The sequence below is a fragment of the Macrotis lagotis genome, chromosome X (genome assembly GCF_037893015.1).
Source record: "Macrotis lagotis isolate mMagLag1 chromosome X, bilby.v1.9.chrom.fasta, whole genome shotgun sequence".
Taxonomy (NCBI): domain Eukaryota; kingdom Metazoa; phylum Chordata; class Mammalia; order Peramelemorphia; family Peramelidae; genus Macrotis; species Macrotis lagotis.
In genome coordinates this window covers 509,174,466-509,187,943 of record NC_133666.1, presented here as the reverse complement: position 1 = coordinate 509,187,943, position 13,478 = coordinate 509,174,466, and the positions used below count along the sequence as shown (strand labels likewise).

At 36.1% G+C, this 13,478-nt stretch overlaps 1 long non-coding RNA gene and 1 pseudogene across 13 annotated transcripts in view; one reads left to right on the top strand and one right to left on the bottom strand.

Annotated features, from left to right (window-relative positions):
* LOC141502231 (uncharacterized) overlaps nucleotides 1–13,478 on the top strand; it is a 481,284-nt gene that overhangs the window by 50,849 nt on the left and 416,957 nt on the right. The gene's annotated exons all lie outside the window — the stretch shown is intronic.
* On the bottom strand, nucleotides 5,081–5,449 carry LOC141502172 (small ubiquitin-related modifier 2 pseudogene; annotated as a pseudogene).

The window sequence follows — 13,478 nt, the reverse complement described above, 5'->3', positions numbered from 1 at the left end:
ACCTCATGCAAAGGATCTCAGAAACCATCTGGCCCAATCTCTTTATTTTACAGATGAGGAAATGGAAATCCAGGGAAGTTGTATGACCTATGGGTAGTAAGCATCAGAGGTGGTTATCAAATCCAGGTACTCTGATTCTCGAACCAGCTCATTCTCCATTGTTTTACTACTTTCCTAATAATAGGCTAGACTTACCTAATTTTTAAGTTTAACTAAAATGTAACTCATATCTATAGGATATTAGTTGAGTGAACAGTTGTACATTCACATTTTCCCCCTGGGGTCTTAATAATAAACTAATTATAACCTTTTTATTTTGTGTAGAAATACAGTGGGCAATGATTTCTTCATCTGATGAAAGTGTAGAGTTGTACAGTTTTGCAATAGGAATAAGACAATGAACTTAATTTTTTTGTGCTACTTCTTTAGCTACTTGGGAGAAGGTGGAGAAGGAAGTTAAATAGGAAACACTATTCTCAGAATCACTTGACAAGAGATTCTTTATTTGGGTTTTGTAAAGGTTCTTTAAAGATATTTTGGTAATTGTACTTGTTTGATTTCCTTTGTAAACATATATATATATATATATATATATATATATATATATATATATATATATTATACATTATTCTGAGCAGGGATCTTTTAGACATCATCAGATTGCCAAAGATGTCCATGACCCAAAAATGAAAAAAATTCCTGCTCTACGGTGACTTTTATACTGCACCCCCACCACCACCACCACGGTGTCTTCTGGATAAGTTGAGGAATAGAGAACCTGGGAAGCCCTGGCTTGATTCTGACTTTTTAGTAAAGGAAAATTGAAAGTAGGAGGGGATGTAATTTTCATAGAGATGGTTTAATATTCCCTGGCTTATTAGAGAGGATTTTTAGTAACTTACAAAAAGTGGGCCAAGAATCTGGAATGAACAGAGGGGACAGAGTTTGTATATAGAGTTGGCAAAGACTTCTGTTCCAGAGAGGTATCTGGTACATCAGTCAATTTCTTAATCTATTTTATGATAAACATTTTTGTTATATTCAAAGATAGCAATAAAAACAGATAGAAATAAAAACAGGTAGCATTGGTTTGTATGATTGAATAAATTAAAATTTTATTAAATGCTTACCATGTCCAAAATGCAGGACATGCAAACAGTAAAGACAATCTCTCCTCTCAAGGATCTTACATTCTTATGGAAGAGATAATACAATTGCAAAGACAGTTGCAAAGGTCTCATGGTGGGGCTGTAATGCACATGTTAGTGCTTCTTTTTTGAAGTCATTTTCCCTGATAAAATCATCCATTCCTGATGTTGAAACATTTGACAGAACCAAAGGCTTTGGTGACAAGAACTTTCTTCTCTGGGTTTTCAGTAGATGTAACTAGAGCAGCTGCAGGAGCAGGTGCCAGGCTGTATCTCTTCTGGGTTTGCTTCTCAAGATAATTATTGCAGGCACTGTGCTGAAAGCTTTCTTGTTTCCAAGGCTCTTGAGTTCAGACTCCTGGACTGTCTCTATCCGAGTCCAAGGGGAGATTGTGGCTAGTAGTTTTATTTGCCTGCAAATGTTATTTCCTTTCTCTCTGACAGGGTTTCTTGCTGTTTTAGCTAGGTGGATTTCCTCATTATGTGGGTGGCAGTTGGTGGAGGTGGCTGGTCCTTTCTCCACAGGAGTCAGTTCCTTGGATGTCTGTGAGAACCCAGCTGGAAGCAGAACCAATGGTCCAGAGAGGGAGAAGTTGAAAATAGAAAACTTGTGCTCACTGTTCTATTGGTAGCATTTGGTCAGCAGTTGTTGGCGATAAGGAATTCGTAATGATTTCTCTCCTTTCTGAGCAGCTGAGCAGAAAGCAAATCTAGTTGTTTTTTGGGGGATAGTGGAAGAAGGAGATTATTATTTTCAAGGTTCTTTGGCTCAGAGTCCTGGGAAGACTTTGTTTCCATCTGAGTCAGAGGGAGGTGGTGGTCAAGGTTATAGTTGGTAGTTTGGCCCATCTGGCACATGTTGCCTCCCATCCTTCCCTCAAGGAGCCCCACTATTTCACTTAGAATGACTTACTTGTGAGTTTAAGTCTCAGAGTATAACTAAAAACACTGGGAAAATGATCAATTTGGCAGGCAACTCTTCTTAAGTACCAGCACTAACTTTTGAAGTATATGGAGATGGAAGATGGTAGCAGCAAGTAGAACTTTAACCAGTTGTCAAGGCAACAGAGGAGGACAAACACTGGGTTTCAGTTCAGTTGGCAGAGTGGGAGAAATGGTGGAGGAAAGAGAGTCTGTAGAGATAGAAAGTACTTTTGTGGTAGAGCAGAGAACAACACTAAAGGATTGGGAAGCCCAGGAGTGCAGCAGTGTCAGAGACTTAAAGAAAGGGAGTCTTCCATTTAGGACTATAGGAAATTTATATTTTGGAATAGGAAGGGTATTGTAGCCTATTGGCAAAAAAATGCAGTTTTTAAAATTTGTTTTCCTCTTTTAATAAAGAAAACTTTTATTGGTAACTTTGCACTTTTTGTCTTCCGTGCCTAGAATATATATACATACTGTCTGCCTTCTTCCTCCTTCTCACTTCTCCCTTTTGGATTTTCTGGCTTTCTGTGAGACTCAGATCAAATTCCAACTTTTGCTGGAGGTCTACTTAATTTCCCTAGTTGATAAGGTCTTCACTCTGAGATTACCTTTCTTTTACTAGATATGTATCTTGTAGATGCAATGTTATTTATATTTTTTATCTCCCCATTATAACATGAGCTTCTTGAGTGGAGGGACCATCTTTTTGTTTCTTTGTATCCCCAGAACTTAGCATGGTGTGTAGCACATGTGAATCATTTTATAAATGTTATTGTTTATTTATTGATTAGTGTAAACTTCTTTTGAGTAGGGAATAGTTTCTTAATCCTTGTATACATAGACAGGCTCTGGCTCATAGTAGGCGCTTAACAAATATTTGTTGATTACTCAGTACTGAATGTGCCTGTGTGCTGGTAGATGTTCAATTAAAAGATTTTTAAAAAATTTTCCTGGTGTAAGCTTGAGCCAAAAGAATTTTGATATTCATTCCTTCCAAAACCAAGGACCTTTTGTACTTTGAGTTTCTTTGACAAGGGCCACATTTGAATAATGTCTAATCTACTTAGCCTGGCATTCAAGAGATGACAGAATTTCCCCTTACCTCTTTCTATCTTCTATCATGTCTCCTTTGGACATACCTCTATTCAAGATTATCTCATCTATGCATTGTAACATATACAATGCACAGTGCCACCTCCAATTCTTACATTTCTTTTATTTGGAATGCTTTCTTCCATTCCTTTTTATGTGGTTTCTATCCTTACTTCAAGGGCCACTTCAATTTCTACCTTTGTAATCCCTTCTTCCACCACCCTGACCTTTAGTAATTTCTCCTTCCTCTGAACTCCAATAGCATTGTGGGTAAAGGAAACCCTAATTTAAAAACGTTACCTAGGCTACTGGAGGAGGTGGAGAGCATAGAGGAATGGAAGCAAGAGAAATATTTTCAAGTATGTGGAGATAATAGAAAACACAGTAAATATTTGTTTTCTATGACAGCAAGAAGGGAAAAACTGGTGACTTGGATTAATTTAAATATAAAAACCTCTAACAGCTTTTTATTCATCCTTCTCAGCTACCAAATTTTCCAGCTAACTACATTGAAATAATAAAATATATTATTTTGATGTAAGTATGGAATGTCTTTTTTGGTATATATTCTATTGTGTAATCTCTAGCACTGCCTTTTATCTGCCAAAGGTTTCATGTGCTTTACCCTTTCCTTTTTCTTTTGCTCATTTTTCACTTTAGCAGGGGTGAGGCATAGATGTATGCTAATTATATGATATTCACAATCTTAAGTGGAAATGTTAAGTATTGAAGTCATTTTCTTTCCATACCAGTTATTATCATATTTTAGAATCTTTTGTCCTTGCATAGAAAGATGGACTGTTTTTTATGTAATTGTTGAGGGATGGCATGGGATTTTTAGGGATTAGTTTTCAGGGTTGGGGAAGAGAGATCTGGAGGTCCATTTATTGATTTCTCCTCATTAGACTAGGAAAGATGGGAGAATTCTTTGGGTAAAGATACATTTTGTTTACACTCTCACTTAACTTTTACCTTTCTCCTACCTCTGGTAGATATGAAATGTAAAGCTGGAATCAAGAAAGTGGCAGAATATATCTGGGCATCAGCCTGCATGAGTGTGTGTGTGCTATGCCAAGACAGACAAACATACACTCAGATTTATTAAATTTTGAGGTTCTTATAGATTTTAACCTGAAATACCAATAGCATTAAACTGCGGCTTCTTCCTGATTATGGTGAGCACAATCATTTTTAGAGAGGGAGATAGTGTTTGGATGTTATTGACCAATATATTCTACCATTTTGAAACAGCATAGAGGGGATTCAAAACCTTGTGCATCTTGTGGTAACATCTTATAGCTGCTACCTCATAATCTACCTTTTTTTTATTTTGAACAAGAAGTTTATTTAAACAACAAGATGTTTGACTTGGAAGGGAAAACTATCTAGGATCAATTTCTTTATAGTAATTTATCCCTACTGAGAGACAGAGATTGCCCTACATGTAACAGCTACGTACAAAAAAAAGTTATAAAATCGTCCTTGGTTTTACAATGATAAAAGAAAAACATTGAAATTATCCAATCAAACAAGGTATGCAGGGATTTTTTTGTGGGTTTTTTTGTTGTTGTTAAACAGTAAGAGCAAAATAACTTACTGGAATATAAAGATAAAAGTTGAATGAGCATGCCACTAATGGAGAAAAGGGATATTTTCACAGAACCAGTTTGTTTTTCCCCTCCCCATCTCCATTTGATGTTGATCAAAACATACCATCGGCCATTTAGTTTAAAAAAAAAACACGCATTATGCCTGTGCACATACACCAGTTACTTTATGTACAATAAAGGAATGGGGGAAGGGAATCAAAGAGAGAAAACTATACTGCAGTAGTCAGGATGTGGATGAACCAAACCTTGGTTTTCTAATTGTGAATGTATTGTTTTCCTTGGGAGCACAGTTCTGGAGTACAGTTGCGGGTTCTCTTTTTAGTAAACACCTCCTGTCTGCTGCTGGAATACATCAATTGTATCTTCAGCCTCCATTTCCAACTGTGCAGGTGTGTCTGTTTCATTGATTGGTTGCCCATCAAATCGGAATCTGATCTGCCTCATTGACAAACCCTGTCGTTCACAATAGGCTTTCATTAGTTTACTAAGTGGTGTGTGCCTCTTAATCTTAAATTGCACCACTGAACCATCTTGCCCTGCCACCTTCAAATTAATGTGGTCGTTGTTTTCAGTCTTGACTCCTTCCTTTGGCTTCTCGTCTGCCATGGCGAGTCCGGGGTCTCCTCAGCCGCCGCTTCACAACAGAGGCACCAGGAGGGTCCGCTCCAAGGGAACGGGGGGAGAAGCAGCAGCGGCGGGAGCAGGAGCGGCGGCGGGAGGAGGAGGATGGTGGTGATGGTGATGGGGAGGAGGAGGAGGAGGAGGAGAAGAATCTACCTTTAACACATCACCCTTAGACTTGTCCTTAGCTACGAAATGAGGGAATTAAACTGAAAATTCATTCAATTCTAACATTCTTTGTGTATCCTTTGAGTAGAACCATAGAATCTCAGAATTTCAGGGCTCTCCATGGTATATGATCTAACTTACCCCTGAAAGAATCCCTGCAATAACAAACCTGACAAATGGTTTCCTAGCTTTTGCCTGAAGACTCCCAATGAGGATGAAGCTGTTGCCTCCTGAAATGGTCCATTCCACTTTAAGACAACTCTGTGAATTCAGAAGGTTTTTCTAATGTGAATTTTTCACATTGCCCATAGTTCTTGTTTCTGTCCTATGGGACCATACAGAAAAATAATCTAATCTCCTTCATGTTAAGTCTTCAAAAACATGAAGACAACTCTTATGGTATCCTAGATTTTCTCTACTGGAGGACAAATGTCTTCATACAACTGAGCCTTATAAATTTCAAGGCCCTTCATCATTCTGGTTGTACCCCTTGTGGATGCTTTCCAGTTCATCAGTTCTTAAACTGTGGTTTAAACATAATGCAATACTCCAGCTGTGGTCTGACAAGAGCAAAATTTGAAGGGATGATAACTTTTTTTATTTCTGCAAGTTATATCTTCTTAGTAAAACCCAAGATAAAAATTAGCTTTTATTTTGACTGCCACATCACATTAATGACTCATAATGAGCTTGCAAACCACTAAAATCACCAGCTCTTTTTCAGGCAAACTACTTTCTATGACTTTGAGACAGTGATGCAGTGGATAGAGTACTAACCCTGGAGTCAGGAAGTCACAAGTTCAAATCTAGCCTCAGACATTTACTGACTGTGTGACCCTGGGCAAGTCACTTAACTTCTTTTACCTCAGTTTTCTCACTATAAAATGGGGTTGATAGTCGCACCTAACTTGTTGGATTGTTGTGAGATCAAATGAAGTAAAATTTATTTTAAAAAAAAGCAGTTAGCAAAATACTTGACTCACAGTAGATACTATATAATTATTTATTCCCTTCCCTCCTGTCCCCTCCCCATGTATTCTCATCCTCTACTGATGAAGTTGATTTTTTTTAACTCAAATATAAGACTTTACATTTTTTTCCTATTGAATTTCATCTCATTAAATGAGTAGAAACTCATTGTTATAGTCTTTTGGATACTGTCTAGGTTCTTCAGTGTACTAACTCTTCCTTGCAGCTTTGTGTCATCTCTAGGTTGTTCTCAGTAAATAATAGATATTTTACCCAAGTTAAAAGCACTAAAATGAGCAGAATTCATGGCATCAGTCACAGTATTGTTTGTGCAACCCAGTTCCTGCCAAGTAAAAACACCTTGTTATTGCTACCTAGACCAAGCCAATTCAATGTCACATTATTATTTTTTCACTTAAGAATGCTTCAGCTACAGATCTATCATATCACTTTTACATTGGTGAGTTTTCCCCATATCCATCAGAATAAGACAATCCATCAAGCTTTTGACTACTTTTTCCTCTGCAAGTAACTGATCTCGGAGAGAATGACATGTAATATAGACTTTGCCATTCGCAAGGCATTGGAAAACTGCATCTGAAATAAAATCAATACATCGTGCAGTAGTTTATTTACATTTTAAAATACTGAATGGCAAAGCAATTCATCAGCTGAAGAATCTGAAGCCAAATATATTATGTAGACTCTGACATAAAGTGAAAAACTGGACCATAAAAGAAATACAAGTACACCTTACCTTCATGATACATATTTTTTTCAGTTAATAGAAATGCCCCAAAATCACACTGAAAGAATGCTGTGAATCCATGAAAAATAAAAGTAAGAAAATATAATAGGGTAGGTATTGTTTAATTTTGAGTTTTCTGATCAGTTTAAAAATATAGATTAGAAGGGTTTTATAGTCAAAATATCTGTTCTAACCCCCTTCCAAATGAACCCAATGAAATAAAGATAGAATGAGGGCACTTGTGTGTTGGCAAAGAAAAAGGGTTATTGTATTTTCTCAAATTGTAATGAACTTCATTTTCTTGCCTTGACATCTGTAAGCAGTGGGGTACAGAGAAAAGAACTTTGGAATCAAAAGACCTGAATTCAAATTCTGACTCTAATGCATACTTTTCTTGTGACCTTGGTCAAGTTACAATCTCCCTGGGCCTCATTTTAGCTTTCTGCAACATGAGGGAGTGAGACTGGAAGGAATGTGAAATCTGTGATCCTGTAATATTATCTTGCCCTTTGCATTTTAGATTGAATAAAATCCACATGTGAACAGAATCACTTCATTGATAAATGCTCAACACTACCACTGAGTGTAGAAGACCACGAGGGCAACTAGGTGACCCAGTAGATAGAGGACTGGATCTGAAGGGAGTAAGACTCATCTTTCTGGGTTCAAATCCAGCCTCAGATACTTTATTACCTTGTATGACTCTGAATAAGTAATTTAATCCTCTTTGCTTCATTTTCCTCATCTAACTGGAAAAGCAAATGGCAAACCACTCTAGTATCTCTGCCAATAAAACCCCATGGAGTTATGAAGGCTGAACTGAAAATGATTGAATAAGAATAATTATTTTAACCTTCTAAGCAAACTAACAGTTTGCATCATGAATCAAAACCTGATCACTTATGACTGTGTGTTTGTGTTTGTGTGTGTGTGTGTGAGAGAGAGAGAGAGAGAGAGAGAGAGAGAGACAGACAGACAGACAGACAGAGAGAGACAGGTGAAAGAAGAGATAAACAGACAGGCCTTAAGCCCTGTGGCTTCAAAAAATTCTATTATCAATAATTTTAAAATGCAGAAGTCAGTCAGGAACATTTACTACTGAGACTGAGAGAATTGTTATTTTTAATTGGAACTATTTTGACATGCATACAACTAGGAAGGAAGCTAGTTCCATGTGTTCCCTTTTGCTAGCTAAGTAGGAAGACCCTAAGAGGGTGTAGAGGAGACTGAGTTAGTGCCTGGCTGAGGAGAGCTGTCAACCTGCTGCTACAAATGCTTTATAAATACTTATAAGCAAGGGAGATGTGTTTCTCTTTTTCCAATTCTTCATGGCTCTTGAGATGACCTACTCTAATATTTTGCATTTTGTTGGACTTGGAAAAAAAGAAAATTTGGATTTAAGTGTTGCCCCTGATGTTATTAACTACATGACTGGGGTGGAAAGTCAATTTCTCTGTGTTTGAGGCAATTATTTAACACTAGTCACAAATAGATTTCAATCTTTTGGGAAAGGAAGTTCCCACACTAGGAGTCTTTTTTCTTTATAGGTTTTTGCAAGGCAAATGGGGTTAAGTGGCTTGCCCAAGGCCATACAGCTAGGTAATTATTAAGTGTCTCAGACTGGATTTGAACCCAGGTACTCCTGACTCCAAGGCAGGTGCTTTGTCCACTACACCACCTAGCTGCCCCAACTAGAAGTCTTTCTGGTAAAATCATATCACCATTTATTCTCATGTGTACATCATAGCTTGTAAAAAGTGGCACCACCTGAGAGTTCTAATGACCTCCCCGAAGTGACCCAATGAGTAAGTGACAGGGTCAGAATTTCAATCCATTCTTCTCATTCAAAATAAGAATGACACCATATCATCTTGCTTCTTCCACTGCTACTTCTTTGTCATTTGCTTTACTATTTTTGTACCCTAAATGTAGGCATGGTCCAAGACTCTTGCCTTTTTTCCTTCTTTCCTTTTTTCCCTGAATTTTCTCTTTTGTCTTTTTTTTTGCTCATTTCCATGACTTCAATTGTCACCTCTAATTACATTATTTTCTCTTTCTTTTGATATTTATTCCCCCCCATATGTGAAACTAATTAAATTATTTTCAGATGTGGGCCCCTTGCCTGATTCTCCTGAGTACTCAGATTATATTTCCAAATACTTCGTGGCCATCCTTTCCTAGATCACCTGATAACACTTCAAATCTCAATGATACATCATCTTTCTCATGACATTTGATTCCCTTTTTTATTCTTCCAGAATCATCACTATTCTATCCATCACTAATCCTCCAAATCTGAGAGCACTTTTCTTTATTTTTCCCTTTCTCTTATACATCCAGTTCAACCAGTTGTTTATCCAGTGGAATATACTGTACCACTAGTAATGCTGCTATTATTTTCAGAATAGTCTTTACAAAGCACGACTCTGATTGTATCACTTGCTTGTTCAGAAATCCTTAGTGGTTGCTTATTGTCCAAAAGACCAAGTCTAGATTTCTTAGCTCATCTTTCAAGGTCTCCCATAATAATATCCTAGCTTGTTTTTCAAGTGTTATCTTCTAGCATTCCCTCCATAAGGATTATATTCCAAACAAATTACTTTATTGTCTCTGTGCTTGTGCTTTCCCTTCTTTCTGAAATTCCTCTCCCTATCTGTCAGAATCCTATCCATCCTTTCTTTGTGTCTTATTTTATTTATTCCACTAGGATCACAGGATCTAGGGTTAGTAGAGAAATCAGAAATAACTGGTTCAAACTCTTCATTTTACAAATGAAAAGAAGCCTAAAGAGGTCAAGTGATTTGCCCATAGTCACATATGTAGAAAGTTTCAGAGCAAGAATTTGACCCTGGACCACCTTCACTAAAATTTAAATTTTCTAAACCATGTTGTTTGTCTACTAGAACATGAGTTTCTTAAAAGAACTGATAGATGACTGATCAGAGGACTAAGCTTGTTGATTACCTTTGTTTCCTTCCAAGTCTCTCTCCCATCTAATAAATAGTTAATTCTCAGCATGCATGAGAAGGTTATTTGAATGATTTGTGGACTATAATGAAGCCTGTTTCAAAGTTTTTTTTTCTTTTTTGGGGGGGGGAAAGGACTGGGGGAATATTAGAAATGTAAACATAGCATTAGAATGAATGGTAGCATTGTCATTTTCTGTCTTGTATTACCATTCTTAACTTTAATGTTGAAGAGATAATAAGGTATAATGGAGAAAGCATTAGTTCTTGACCAAGAACCAATCAAGTACTGTCACTGACACAAACTGACTGTGTTATCCTGGGGAAGTCATTTAATCATTCAAAGCCACAGACAGATCATCAGGACTCTATATTATAGAGAACCTGCCAATCTGCATTCCCTTAAATTAGTGAAATCATTCAAATCAACTCTTTTGGATTGATGTCATCTGATATTTCATTAAAACAAGTATAATAAAGACATGGGAGTGAAAGAAAAAAAGCTATTATAAAAGAATAAGGTTGTCAATTTCAAGATGCTACATTATTTTTTAGTTGTTTTTTTTTTTTTTTTTGCAAGGCAAACAGGATTAAGTGGCTTGCCCAAGCCCACACAGCTAGGTAATTATTAAGTGTCTGAGGTCGAATTTGAACTCAGGTACTCCTGACTCCAGGGCCGGTACGCTATCCACTGCGCCACCTAGCGGCCCCAAGATGCTACATTTAATCATGTATATATAAATGTATAACGTATAGATTTATTTTTGAATGCATCATTCATAGATTTTTTTATTGTTATTGCTGCTTGGTTGTGTTTAACTCTCTGTGAACTCATTATGAACAATGATACTAGAATGATTTGCCATTTCCTTCTTTGACTCATTTTACAGAGACAAAAAGGGTTAAGTGACTTGTCCAGTTTACAGTTTGTAAGTGTCTGAGATTGGTTTTGAACTCATGAAAATAAGCCTTACTGATTCTAAGCACAGTGCTTTACCACCTGCCTGCACCATATATAGCATTTGCATGCATTTAATATAATAGAATTCAGACATAATAGATGCAATTATACTGATTAAAATATTTGAATTTAATTTAAATTATAATTTAAAATAGAATCTTATTTAAAATTGGTAGGTGTTTTTTTTAAGCAACTTCCAGAGGTTAGATTCTTTCAAATTGTCCTTCACTTTTGGGATCATATGAATTCACTGTTTCATTTGTAGTGACCTTTGTCTCATGATCATGTTTTCTATTTTGCTAGTTAAATAATTATGAACTATGATTTTCATTTGTGATTTGAAAAATTAAATTACCCCTTAGTCCATTAATATTTCAGTTTGTAGCTATAAGTGACAAAACTGTTTGCCTTAAAAATATTTCATAATGTTTACTTCTCACTAAATTGGATTAATGGTAAACATTCTGCTTCCTTTGCTTCCATTATTCTAAAGTGAGATTTTGTTGTATTTTCTAGGACCTGCTTTTCATATAGCCCTCTCATGAAGCATTTGCATGTTGTTTGTTTACATAGGTATTTTGACTGATTGACACACAGTGATTGGTTGACATTGCCTTGAAGCAACTAATGTTGACAAGGCTGCCCTCACTTCCTAGAATTTGCCATGGGCAACAAAATAAAGCTCTAAGTCATTTTTCTGAAAACATGTAGAAGCTTAGGCAAAAGTCTTCTATTTGCAATAATGGGTCCTGTGTGTTGTATTAGGCTTCTTCTCTTTTTTTAGCTACTGATGTTCTGGCTTGATTACTATCCTCATTCTAGGTCATTGCTTATTTTTTCCCCTTTTGGAAAATATATTGTTCATTATACTATATACTGCCTATATTGATGGGTGTTTTGTTTCCAGCTGTTTTATTAAAAGTCTGTGTGTGTGTGTGTGTGTGTGTGTGTGTGTGTGTGTCTACTGTGTCTATGTTCATTGCTAAGCTTCCCTTCTGTTTTTACTGCTCTTCTCTGGTAGACATACTTTTAGACCATTTTCTCTTGCTTTTAAGCACAGAATCAGTAATTCATGAAAGCCCCCATAACTCCCATTGCTGCCACCTAGCTGAAACTTTAGTTTGCAGTGCCAAAGTGAGAGGTTGATAAGTTATTTTGAAATCAGACCTTCATAAAGCCATAGAGAAATAAATGAAATTATGAGTTGTGAGGAATTTTAAGGTTATCTAGTGCAACTCCCTAATATTACAGATCAAGAGACTAAAGTTTACAGAGTTTTAAGAGATTTTCTCAAGGTCAAGTTAGTGACAAAGCCAGACCTGAGATACAGGTGTAAACTCTATTAATTAGTTCATGGTTCTTTTCACGTGCAAAAGGATTAAATATATTAAGTTGCTATTTTCTATAGACAAATTAGTTATTATAATTTTAGTTATTTTTGCATTTAGGAACCATATTTTAACTATTCTTGGAATAAAAACATCGGCTCACTTTATATGAATGGATTAATCAGTATAAGTAGTTATAATATTTTTTCATTGAATTTTTCTTACTAATATAAAACCTGTTTATCTATTGCAAAATGCTAATGTTAATTTTATTTGAACAAGTTAGAGTGGTTTCATATATTGGTCAAACACTGCTCAAGGTCCATACTTTCCCTTAGAAAATGGGGGGAGGGGAGAGAGAGGGATAGAAAGTTTGAGGACAGGGCAGATACATATAGTTGCTTCTCTAAGCTGAAAGTCCAGCTAACTAGTTAATAAAGAGTAAAAGGACCCTTTCTGAAACATTTAGATAATTCATTATCTAAACTTATTCCATGTGGTCATATTGTAATAATTATGTACTAAATGTTTGGGAAACTCTGTGTTAAAGAAAACTGAGGAAAGCAAATATATGTCATTGTCTTCAGCATATAAGACAAGAATATTTGTTCAATTGATCACATTAAAGATAAAAGGAAGATTATTCTTTTTTTGCTTTCCCTTCTATATTTTAGGTACATACCTCATGAAATTAAAATGCTTCAGTTTGGAAAGGTTTATAAATCATTAAGAAACTATGAAGACAAATTTTAAACTTCCTCTGATGGAAGAAATTAAAGTATCATATTAGATGTGTATTCTTGGATTTGATTATAGAGAATCATATCTCATTTTGGTAGTCTTTGCTATACAGCTGTTTGTGACATGGTTATGCCACCCAACAACTCTTGGTTCCTTTTTTTTGGTCAATTGAAGAACTTAGTAATGCTTTCGATCTTAG